General features: G+C 47.1%; 3 non-coding genes and 5 pseudogenes across 3 annotated transcripts; all 8 read right to left on the bottom strand.

The window, feature by feature from the left end:
• Window positions 1–908: 908 nt before the first annotated feature.
• On the bottom strand, window positions 909–1,072 carry LOC113083869 (U1 spliceosomal RNA). Its single transcript, XR_003283481.1, has one exon. It is a non-coding gene; the product is annotated as a U1 spliceosomal RNA (small nuclear RNA).
• Window positions 1,073–1,446: 374 nt separating this feature from the next.
• On the bottom strand, window positions 1,447–1,622 carry LOC113083878 (uncharacterized; annotated as a pseudogene).
• Window positions 1,623–3,338: 1,716 nt separating this feature from the next.
• Window positions 3,339–3,461, bottom strand: LOC113083889 (uncharacterized; annotated as a pseudogene).
• Window positions 3,462–5,947: 2,486 nt separating this feature from the next.
• Window positions 5,948–6,111, bottom strand: LOC113083858 (U1 spliceosomal RNA). Its single transcript, XR_003283470.1, has one exon. It is a non-coding gene; the product is annotated as a U1 spliceosomal RNA (small nuclear RNA).
• Window positions 6,112–6,485: 374 nt separating this feature from the next.
• On the bottom strand, window positions 6,486–6,661 carry LOC113083877 (uncharacterized; annotated as a pseudogene).
• A 1,714-nt stretch (window positions 6,662–8,375) lies between these two features.
• On the bottom strand, window positions 8,376–8,498 carry LOC113083888 (uncharacterized; annotated as a pseudogene).
• Window positions 8,499–10,990: 2,492 nt separating this feature from the next.
• Window positions 10,991–11,151, bottom strand: LOC113083871 (U1 spliceosomal RNA). Its single transcript, XR_003283482.1, has one exon. It is a non-coding gene; the product is annotated as a U1 spliceosomal RNA (small nuclear RNA).
• A 378-nt stretch (window positions 11,152–11,529) lies between these two features.
• On the bottom strand, window positions 11,530–11,706 carry LOC113083887 (uncharacterized; annotated as a pseudogene).
• Window positions 11,707–12,434: the final 728 nt, after the last annotated feature.

The following is a 12,434-nucleotide window of genomic DNA, read 5'->3' as shown; positions in this document are numbered from 1 at the left end:
CGAAAAGGGACGCGGCGACAGGCCACTAGGTGGCGCCGTAAGCTGAAAAATAGGGAAAATGTAATGTAAATGGACAATCAAACAAAGATGAAAACACCTGCAACACTGCGGGATGGTAGTACCCTCCCCTGTCTGCAACGTCACCGGGCCTTGTCCCGATCGGCCTGACGGTGGAACTGCAGCGACGGAAAGTACGGCATCGCTCGTAACTCCCAAACGGTTGGTCGCAGAGCCACGTGCCTTATGTCACCGGAATCCTTGGCTCGAGCCGAACGAGACGCAGGTCTCAGATTGGCCCGTCGCTCTGACGAAATTTTCGGGTATTTTGGATTTTGTCGAAAACCTTCTTTTGCAACCTGGCGCCAGGTATTTGGCCCAGTCCCACCCAAATCAGCACAGAAAGCTTCTCTGGAGTCTGAGTGTCAATAATCATCCAAAAATAGAGGAAATTTCCATTCACCTTGGCGAGGGGACCTCAAAGCGTGCTAAGGTGGCGTGTCCGAGGTGGCTCGAATGGCTATAACTCCAGGAAGGAGTGAGATCCCTTCACCCAAATCGGCACACCTGTGCAGGGGCTCAGTCCGAGGCCAGGTGAAAAAGGGCGCGGCGACAGGCCACTAGGTGTCGCTGTAAGCGACAACAAAATTAATACGAATCGAAAAAAAGGACAACCAAACAACATGGAGACAGTTACAGCTAGGCTGCAGTCAGTCCAATCTACTTTCAAAGTAAGGTCTGCGCTATGTTCGAACTAAACTACCCACCAGGGTCCGATTTTTCAAGAGCGCAAGTGACTTTGTTTCACAGGCGCACAACACAAATCTCGCATGTGACAGAACTCCCCATTCTGAAAGGAAAATAAATAAAAAACTGTAAAAACCTCTTCTGCTTTGTTTCACCAACAATTTCAGGGGAGAGCGCGAACGCAGTCCCCCACTACCATAAATTATGCAGTCGAGATTCCCGCATTTGGGGAATTCGCAGGGGTCAGCATGGCCGGAGTGCAATGGACAAGCCTCGCCCTGGGTGAACCGCCTTCTTGATCATGGTGTCTCCCCTGCCAGGTAAGTATGAAGGCCCAGGCGGTCAGCCAGAGGTGTGATTTGCATCTCTACCATCCTCACCAACGGTTAGCCCTCCGCCCCCCCTCCAGGAAAGGAAGGACGGGTGCCTTCCGTTACTGGCCTGGAAACTGCCAAGCTCATGGGCCGGTGCTTCCCAACGCCAGTTTTAGATGACTCTCTTTAAACAAACACACCTGATTCGATGCGTCACCTCGTCTGTGAAAGACTTCAAGACCTCAGGTGGGTGCATCGTTAGTGGAAGAGTCCAAGACCCCAGGTGGACACATCAGGAAAAAAGTTTGCAATAAACCACAGCATCTGCAACGGCAGCTCTCATTCCTTGTTCTGCTATTCGACACAATAAATGGCAATCCCCAAAAAGGGAAAGCACACCGTTCCTGGAGACACTGCAATACCAGGCCGATGCATGGAGTGGACGGAGCAAGCCCCGGCTCCAGCTCCGTGATCTAAAAATCCATTTAATATGTAGTCCCCGGATGGGGGACGTATCAGATATTAAACTGATAAGAACAGATTTTTTTCTTTCGAAAAAGTTTTATTGTCACCATTTACATTTTTTCCATTTGCATTTTTTCTTTTTCACACACCATTTTCTTTTTAATCACACATTAAAACAAGCAATATAATATATAATAAATACACATGGTAAAATGAAAGAAACAATCATTGTTAAAAAGCATTTGATTAAAACCACAGTGTTTTGCTTGTTTTTAAAAGTCCATTATTGAGGTGTGTTTAAAAGGTGCGGTCAGTTCCAAAAGTAAAATACAAATTTTTTTAAAAAAAGCAAACAAGCCTCGTATATATATATGTTAATAAAACCTCTTTCATGATAAAACAATGAAAAACACCAATTAAAAATCATCTATTGTGCAAGACCGGGGGTGAGTCCTTATCAAGTGGGTCATCACCCCACTCTCCAGAACAGGGACATGAGATGCTACTTTATGGACTCAGCGGAGATCCCCTCTCCTCCGGCCCGCTGGCCCGCTGTTCCCGTAGCCAGAGTGGTGAGGGTGCATCTACGGGCGGCCAGGGTCGGTGCCTGCCGGGACCCTCTCCGTGCGACCCCGGCCCCCCCGTCCGAATATCGTCGTCCGGTACCCCTGCAGCATTGATGTTACCTTTAGCTCGCATGCATGGAGGGTTACCGTAACGCGCTTCCCCACCAGCAGGTTTCTGGTGGCCCAGATGGCATCCTTGATGACGTTGAGGGTGAGCCAGAGCGAGGTAAATTTCTGTGCCGTCAAGTCCTTCAAGCCCCGGTCCACCCCAAGGATGGCGAGCTGGTACCCGAACTGGGCCCCACCCGCTGGTAGGCACGGGAAATACAGGGGGCCGGTCTTGGCCCACAGGTCCCGCGCAGTGCTGCACTCCCAGAGCAGGTGGTGGACGGTCTCCGGGGAATTGCAGCCGGACCGCGGGCAGATGGGGTTCTTGGCCATGCCTCTGGAGTGCATAACCGCCCTGACCGGGAGGATCTCATGAGCCACCATCCACGATAAGTCCTTGTGCCTGTTCTGGAGAGCGGGGTGAGCCGCGTTCCGCCAAACCTGTTTGGCCTCACTTGGTGTGAGGCCCGGAACTGGACTCACCGGTTCCCGGTCCTGCACAACAGAGATGAGAGACTTGTGTTGAGTTAAAATGGTGACATCTTCACTCTCTAAAAGGTATTTCTTTAAAAACTTTTTTATAAAACTGTACTCTTTGGGCAAGTTAAAAGACACTGGTGTTTTCAAGTCCACTGGTAAAATTTTCAGTGTTCGTAGGTAAGACCCCATCCAAAATCGCGCCATTGCAGCCGTCTTGTTTTCTTTGGATGGGGTCGTGGCATAACTAATGTGCAGGGCGGTGAAGCGGCTGCCTAAAAACAGGTGGGGGTCTGGGAGGCCTTTTCCACCGTTCTCCGGCCTTTTCTTGATGGTCTCCCTCTTCAGGCGCTCCCACTTGGACCCCCACAGGAAGTAAAACACCGCCCTCTCCAGTTTCCCCAGGAACCACCGAGGGGGGCTAAAAACAGAACAGACAAGTAAAATCAGAGGTAAAATCACAGATTTAAAAATTAAAACCTTGCCTTCCATCGTCATCTGTCTTAGTCCCCAAAACCCCAGTCTTTTCCTAACTTTCCCTAACAAGTCAGTCCAGTTTTCCCGTCCACCCCCGTCTTTGTCAAATTTAACGCCTAAAATCTTAAAATCGTTGTCTTTAAAAACCAAATCAAGTCCTCCTGTGTCCACGTCTCCCCACGGCCCGAAGAGCTGGGCCTCGGACTTGTTTCTATTGAGTTTGGCGCCCGAGGCGCCAAACTCAATATAGTAGTATAACTGATAAGAACAGATACTACACTTGATCTTAGCCAAAAGGCCGAGAAGCGATGCTGCTAAGACGCAGCAGGGAGGAAGCCGGACACGGCGATGCCCATCTCGGCTTTGGTAAGTTTTGGGAGACCTAAAAACGCTGGGGATGGTACCCTGATAGCACACATACATCTAGGAGACGTCTATTTGACATATGAATTTACATCTGCAAGATGTAGTTTTAAGGCTGTTTGCTCATCTGCAATACGTCTATTGGACGTCTCCTTTTAGCAGTGTTTGGAAGGTTACTTTGGAAATGTAATAGGTTACAGATTACAAGTTACCCTGTTTAAAATGTTATAGTAGTATAACTTTTTCAATTACTTTATTAAAGTAATGTAACTAATTACTTTTGAGTACTTTTAGATTACTTTTCTAAATTTGTGAAAATTAAATAATAATAAATAAAAACATATACATCAACTCAAATACAGTTATCTAATAAGCATGTGTCATTCCTGTATAATAAACTCCTGAAACATTGGTGTTTTTTTAAACTGCTGTCTCTTTGTATATGATATGATAGGTAAAATGCATGACGTGACACAGAGCAGTTCTAGAAATGATGTTTATGTGCTCATGTACTCCTATATTGAGGCGGCAGAGGCTGACAACACTGCAAGCTTCAGTAGGCCTATTTGTATTAAATGAAACTGCATGTTTTTGCCATTAATTTACAGGAAGGGCGGACTGGGAAAAACAAAAAATTCTGTTAAAATTCTGGAAATTATTAGGGCGTATGTCTCAGAACAGTCAGTGCAATTTGGGAAAGAAATCAGTGAAATCTGTATGTGGATGTGTGTAAATATTCAAATGTAATTGCCTTTGTAATCGTTAAAAATTTCATAAGTAACTTTAATTTAATTACTAATTTTTTCTTCGTAACTGTAACTAATTACAGTTACATTCATTTTGTAATTAAATTACGTAATGCTGTTACATGTAACTAGTTACTCCCCAACACTGCCTTTTAGATGTCAGATAGATGTCAATTAGATGTCTTTTAGATGTTTATGATTTAGAAGGTATATAAAATTGACATCTGAAAGGCGTATGTCAGACGTTTGTAGATGGCAGATGCTTTCCAGATCAACAGTTCTTTAACAGACATCTTGCAGACGTAAGTGTGCTATCTGGGTAGTACCCTCCCCTGTCTACAACGTCACCGGGCCTCGTCCCGATCGGCCTGACGGAAAGTACGGCATGGCTCGTAACTCCCAAACGGTTGGTCGCAGAGCCACGTGCCTTATGACACCGGAATCCTTGGCTCGAGCCGAACGAGACGCAGGTCTCAGATTGGCCCGTCGCTCTGACGAAATTTTCGGGTATTTTGGATTTTGTCGAAAACCTTCTTTTGCAACCTGGCGCCAGGTATTTGGCCCAGTCCCACCCAAATCAGCACAGAAAGCTTCTCTGGAGTCTGAGTGTCAATAATCATCCAAAAATAGAGGAAATTTCCATTCACCTTGGCGAGGGGACCTCAAAACGTGCTAAGGTGGCGTGTCCGAGGTGGCTCGAATGGCTATAACTCCAGGAAGGAGTGAGATCCCTTCACCCAAATCGGCACACCTGTGCAGGGGCTCAGTCCGAGGCCAGGCGAAAAGGGACGCGGCGACAGGCCACTAGGTGGCGCCGTAAGCTGAAAAATAGGGAAAATGTAATGTAAATGGACAATCAAACAAAGATGAAAACACCTGCAACACTGCGGGATGGTAGTACCCTCCCCTGTCTGCAACGTCACCGGGCCTTGTCCCGATCGGCCTGACGGTGGAACTGCAGCGACGGAAAGTACGGCATCGCTCGTAACTCCCAAACGGTTGGTCGCAGAGCCACGTGCCTTATGTCACCGGAATCCTTGGCTCGAGCCGAACGAGACGCAGGTCTCAGATTGGCCCGTCGCTCTGACGAAATTTTCGGGTATTTTGGATTTTGTCGAAAACCTTCTTTTGCAACCTGGCGCCAGGTATTTGGCCCAGTCCCACCCAAATCAGCACAGAAAGCTTCTCTGGAGTCTGAGTGTCAATAATCATCCAAAAATAGAGGAAATTTCCATTCACCTTGGCGAGGGGACCTCAAAGCGTGCTAAGGTGGCGTGTCCGAGGTGGCTCGAATGGCTATAACTCCAGGAAGGAGTGAGATCCCTTCACCCAAATCGGCACACCTGTGCAGGGGCTCAGTCCGAGGCCAGGTGAAAAAGGGCGCGGCGACAGGCCACTAGGTGTCGCTGTAAGCGACAACAAAATTAATACGAATCGAAAAAAAGGACAACCAAACAACATGGAGACAGTTACAGCTAGGCTGCAGTCAGTCCAATCTACTTTCAAAGTAAGGTCTGCGCTATGTTCGAACTAAACTACCCACCAGGGTCCGATTTTTCAAGAGCGCAAGTGACTTTGTTTCACAGGCGCACAACACAAATCTCGCATGTGACAGAACTCCCCATTCTGAAAGGAAAATAAATAAAAAACTGTAAAAACCTCTTCTGCTTTGTTTCACCAACAATTTCAGGGGAGAGCGCGAACGCAGTCCCCCACTACCATAAATTATGCAGTCGAGATTCCCGCATTTGGGGAATTCGCAGGGGTCAGCATGGCCGGAGTGCAATGGACAAGCCTCGCCCTGGGTGAACCGCCTTCTTGATCATGGTGTCTCCCCTGCCAGGTAAGTATGAAGGCCCAGGCGGTCAGCCAGAGGTGTGATTTGCATCTCTACCATCCTCACCAACGGTTAGCCCTCCGCCCCCCCTCCAGGAAAGGAAGGACGGGTGCCTTCCGTTACTGGCCTGGAAACTGCCAAGCTCATGGGCCGGTGCTTCCCAACGCCAGTTTTAGATGACTCTCTTTAAACAAACACACCTGATTCGATGCGTCACCTCGTCTGTGAAAGACTTCAAGACCTCAGGTGGGTGCATCGTTAGTGGAAGAGTCCAAGACCCCAGGTGGACACATCAGGAAAAAAGTTTGCAATAAACCACAGCATCTGCAACGGCAGCTCTCATTCCTTGTTCTGCTATTCGACACAATAAATGGCAATCCCCAAAAAGGGAAAGCACACCGTTCCTGGAGACACTGCAATACCAGGCCGATGCATGGAGTGGACGGAGCAAGCCCCGGCTCCAGCTCCGTGATCTAAAAATCCATTTAATATGTAGTCCCCGGATGGGGGACGTATCAGATATTAAACTGATAAGAACAGATTTTTTTCTTTCGAAAAAGTTTTATTGTCACCATTTACATTTTTTCCATTTGCATTTTTTCTTTTTCACACACCATTTTCTTTTTAATCACACATTAAAACAAGCAATATAATATATAATAAATACACATGGTAAAATGAAAGAAACAATCATTGTTAAAAAGCATTTGATTAAAACCACAGTGTTTTGCTTGTTTTTAAAAGTCCATTATTGAGGTGTGTTTAAAAGGTGCGGTCAGTTCCAAAAGTAAAATACAAATTTTTTTAAAAAAAGCAAACAAGCCTCGTATATATATATGTTAATAAAACCTCTTTCATGATAAAACAATGAAAAACACCAATTAAAAATCATCTATTGTGCAAGACCGGGGTGAGTCCTTATCAAGTGGGTCATCACCCCACTCTCCAGAACAGGGACATGAGATGCTACTTTATGGACTCAGCGGAGATCCCCTCTCCTCCGGCCCGCTGGCCCGCTGTTCCCGTAGCCAGAGTGGTGAGGGTGCATCTACGGGCGGCCAGGGTCGGTGCCTGCCGGGACCCTCTCCGTGCGACCCCGGCCCCCCGTCCGAATATCGTCGTCCGGTACCCCTGCAGCATTGATGTTACCTTTAGCTCGCATGCATGGAGGGTTACCGTAACGCGCTTCCCCACCAGCAGGTTTCTGGTGGCCCAGATGGCATCCTTGATGACGTTGAGGGTGAGCCAGAGCGAGGTAAATTTCTGTGCCGTCAAGTCCTTCAAGCCCCGGTCCACCCCAAGGATGGCGAGCTGGTACCCGAACTGGGCCCCACCCGCTGGTAGGCACGGGAAATACAGGGGGCCGGTCTTGGCCCACAGGTCCCGCGCAGTGCTGCACTCCCAGAGCAGGTGGTGGACGGTCTCCGGGGAATTGCAGCCGGACCGCGGGCAGATGGGGTTCTTGGCCATGCCTCTGGAGTGCATAACCGCCCTGACCGGGAGGATCTCATGAGCCACCATCCACGATAAGTCCTTGTGCCTGTTCTGGAGAGCGGGGTGAGCCGCGTTCCGCCAAACCTGTTTGGCCTCACTTGGTGTGAGGCCCGGAACTGGACTCACCGGTTCCCGGTCCTGCACAACAGAGATGAGAGACTTGTGTTGAGTTAAAATGGTGACATCTTCACTCTCTAAAAGGTATTTCTTTAAAAACTTTTTTATAAAACTGTACTCTTTGGGCAAGTTAAAAGACACTGGTGTTTTCAAGTCCACTGGTAAAATTTTCAGTGTTCGTAGGTAAGACCCCATCCAAAATCGCGCCATTGCAGCCGTCTTGTTTTCTTTGGATGGGGTCGTGGCATAACTAATGTGCAGGGCGGTGAAGCGGCTGCCTAAAAACAGGTGGGGGTCTGGGAGGCCTTTTCCACCGTTCTCCGGCCTTTTCTTGATGGTCTCCCTCTTCAGGCGCTCCCACTTGGACCCCCACAGGAAGTAAAACACCGCCCTCTCCAGTTTCCCCAGGAACCACCGAGGGGGGCTAAAAACAGAACAGACAAGTAAAATCAGAGGTAAAATCACAGATTTAAAAATTAAAACCTTGCCTTCCATCGTCATCTGTCTTAGTCCCCAAAACCCCAGTCTTTTCCTAACTTTCCCTAACAAGTCAGTCCAGTTTTCCCGTCCACCCCCGTCTTTGTCAAATTTAACGCCTAAAATCTTAAAATCGTTGTCTTTAAAAACCAAATCAAGTCCTCCTGTGTCCACGTCTCCCCACGGCCCGAAGAGCTGGGCCTCGGACTTGTTTCTATTGAGTTTGGCGCCCGAGGCGCCAAACTCAATATAGTAGTATAACTGATAAGAACAGATACTACACTTGATCTTAGCCAAAAGGCCGAGAAGCGATGCTGCTAAGACGCAGCAGGGAGGAAGCCGGACACGGCGATGCCCATCTCGGCTTTGGTAAGTTTTGGGAGACCTAAAAACGCTGGGGGATGGTACCCTGATAGCACACATACATCTAGGAGACGTCTATTTGACATATGAATTTACATCTGCAAGATGTAGTTTTAAGGCTGTTTGCTCATCTGCAATACGTCTATTGGACGTCTCCTTTTAGCAGTGTTTGGAAGGTTACTTTGGAAATGTAATAGGTTACAGATTACAAGTTACCCTGTTTAAAATGTTATAGTAGTATAACTTTTTCAATTACTTTATTAAAGTAATGTAACTAATTACTTTTGAGTACTTTTAGATTACTTTTCTAAATTTGTGAAAATTAAATAATAATAAATAAAAACATATACATCAACTCAAATACAGTTATCTAATAAGCATGTGTCATTCCTGTATAATAAACTCCTGAAACATTGGTGTTTTTTTAAACTGCTGTCTCTTTGTATATGATATGATAGGTAAAATGCATGACGTGACACAGAGCAGTTCTAGAAATGATGTTTATGTGCTCATGTACTCCTATATTGAGGCGGCAGAGGCTGACAACACTGCAAGCTTCAGTAGGCCTATTTGTATTAAATGAAACTGCATGTTTTTGCCATTAATTTACAGGAAGGGCGGACTGGGAAAAAACAAAAAAATTCTGTTAAAATTCTGGAAATTATTAGGGCGTATGTCTCAGAACAGTCAGTGCAATTTGGGAAAGAAATCAGTGAAATCTGTATGTGGATGTGTGTAAATATTCAAATGTAATTGCCTTTGTAATCGTTAAAAATTTCATAAGTAACTTTAATTTAATTACTAATTTTTTCTTCGTAACTGTAACTAATTACAGTTACATTCATTTTGTAATTAAATTACGTAATGCTGTTACATGTAACTAGTTACTCCCCAACACTGCCTTTTAGATGTCAGATAGATGTCAATTAGATGTCTTTTAGATGTTTATGATTTAGAAGGTATATAAAACTGACATCTGAAAGGCGTATGTCAGACGTTTGTAGATGGCAGATGCTTTCCAGATCAACAGTTCTTTAACAGACATCTTGCAGACGTAAGTGTGCTATCTGGGTAGTACCCTCCCCTGTCTACAACGTCACCGGGCCTCGTCCCGATCGGCCTGACGGAAAGTACGGCATGGCTCGTAACTCCCAAAACGGTTGGTCGCAGAGCCACGTGCCTTATGACACCGGAATCCTTGGCTCGAGCCGAACGAGACGCAGGTCTCAGATTGGCCCGTCGCTCTGACGAAATTTTCGGGTATTTTGGATTTTGTCGAAAACCTTCTTTTGCAACCTGGCGCCAGGTATTTGGCCCAGTCCCACCCAAATCAGCACAGAAAGCTTCTCTGGAGTCTGAGTGTCAATAATCATCCAAAAATAGAGGAAATTTCCATTCACCTTGGCGAGGGACCTCAAACGTGCTAAGGTGGCGTGTCCGAGGTGGCTCGAATGGCTATAACTCCAGGAAGGAGTGAGATCCCTTCACCCAAATCGGCCACACCTGTGCAGGGGCTCAGTCCGAGGCCAGGCGAAAAGGGACGCGGCGACAGGCCACTAGGTGGCGCCGTAAGCTGAAAAATAGGGAAAATGTAATGTAAATGGACAATCAAACAAAGATGAAAACACCTGCAACACTGCGGGATGGTAGTACCCTCCCTGTCTGCAACGTCACCGGGGCCTTGTCCCGATCGGCCTGACGGTGGAACTGCAGCGACGGAAAGTACGGCATCGCTCGTAAACTCCCAAACGGTTGGTCGCAGAGCCACGTGCCTTATGTCACCGGAATCCTTGGCTCGAGCCGAACGAGACGCAGGTCTCAGATTGGCCCGTCGCTCTGACGAAATTTCGGGTATTTTGGATTTTGTCGAAAACCTTCTTTTGCAACCTGGCGCCAGGTATTTGGCCCAGTCCCACCCAAATCAGCACCAGAAAGCTTCTCTGGAGTCCTGAGTGTCAATAATCATCAAAATAGAGGAAATTTCCATTCACCTTGGCGAGGGGACCTCAAAGCGTGCTAAGGTGGCGTGTCCGAAGGTGGCTCGAATGGCTATAACTCCAGGAAGGAGTGAGATCCCTTCACCCCAAATCGGCACACCTGTGGCAGGGGCTCAGTCCGAGGCCAGGTGAAAAAGGGCGCGGCGACAGGCCACTAGGTGTCGCTGTAAGCGACAACAAAAATTAATACGAATCGAAAAAAAGGACAACCAAACAACATGGAGACAGTTACAGCTAGGCTGCAGTCAGTCCAATCTACTTTCAAAGTAAGGTCTGCGCTATGTTCGAACTAAACTACCCACCAGGGTCCGATTTTTTCAAGAAGCGCAAGTGACTTTGTTTCACAGGCGCACAACACAATCTCGCATGTGACAGAACTCCCCATTCTGAAAGGAAAATAAATAAAAAACTGTAAAAACCTTTCTGCTTTGTTTCACCAACAATTTCAGGGAGAGCGCGACGCAGTCCCCCACTACCATAAATTATGCAGTCGAGAATTCCCGCATTTGGGGAATTCGCAGGGGTCAGCATGGCGGAGTGCAATGACAAAGCCTCGCCCTGGTGAACCGCCTTCTTGATCATGGTGTTCCCCTGCCAGGTAAGTTATGAAGGCCCAGGCGGTCAGCCAGAGGTGTGATTTGCATCTCTACCCTCCTCACCAACGGTTAGCCCTCCGCCCCCCCTCCAGGAAAGGAAGGACGGGTGCCTTCCGTTACTGGCCTGGAAACTGCCAGCTCATGGGCCGGTGCTTCCCAACCGCCAGTTTTAGATGGACTCTCTTTAAACAAACACACCTTGATTCGATGCGTCACCTCGTCTGTGAAAGACTTCAAGACCTCAGGTGGGTGCATCGTTAGTGGAAGAGTCCAAGACCCCAAAGGTGGACACATCAGGAAAAAGTTTGCAATAAACCACAGCATCTGCAACGGCAGCTCTCATTCCTTGTTCTGCTATTCGACACAATAAAGGCAATCCCCAAAAAGGGAAAGCACAACCGTTCCTGGAGACACTGCAATACCAGGCCGATGCATGGAGTGGACGGAGCAAGCCCCAGCTCCAGCTCCGTGATCTAAAAATCCATTAATATGTAGTCCCCGGATGGGGGACGTATCAGATATTTAAACTGATAAGAACAGATTTTTTTTCTTTCGAAACAAGTTTTATTGTCACCATTTACATTTTTTCCACTTGCATTTTTTTTTTTCACACCCATTTTCTTTTTAATCACAACATTAAAACAAGCAATATAATATATAATAAATACACATGGTAAAATGAAAGAACAATCATTGTTAAAAAGCATTTGATTAAAAACCACAGTGTTTTGCTTGTTTTTAAAAGTCCATTATTGAGGTGTGTTTAAAAGGTGCGGTCAAGTTTCCAAAAAGCTAAAATACAAATTTTTTTAAAAAAAGCAAACAAGCCTCGTATATATATTAGTTAATAAACCTATTTCATGATAAAAAACAAGAAAAAACACCAATTAAAAATCATCTATTGTGGCAAGACCGGGGGTGAGTCCTTATCAAGTGGGTCATCACCCCACTCTCCAGAACAGGGACATGAGATGCTACTTAATGGACTCAGCGGAGATCCCCTCTCCTCCGGCCCGCTGGCCCGCTGTTCCCGTAGCCAGAGTGGTGAGGGTGCATCTACGGGCGGCCAGGGTCGGTGCCTGCCGGGACCCTCTCCGTGCGACCCCGGCCCCCGTCCGAATATCGTCGTCGGTACCCCTGCAGCATTGATGTTACCTTTAGCTCGCATGCATGGAGGGTTACCGTAAACGCGCTTCCCCACCAGCAGGTTCTGGTGGCCCAGATGGCATCCTTGATGACGTTGGGGTGAGCCAGAGCGAGGTAAATTTTCTGTGCCGTCAAGTCCTTCAAGCC

The sequence above is a fragment of the Carassius auratus genome, unplaced genomic scaffold, assembly GCF_003368295.1.
Source record: "Carassius auratus strain Wakin unplaced genomic scaffold, ASM336829v1 scaf_tig00039397, whole genome shotgun sequence".
Lineage (NCBI taxonomy): Eukaryota > Metazoa > Chordata > Actinopteri > Cypriniformes > Cyprinidae > Carassius > Carassius auratus.
Note: the sequence above shows the minus strand (reverse complement) of the source record. Positions and strands in the feature narration are given on the sequence as shown.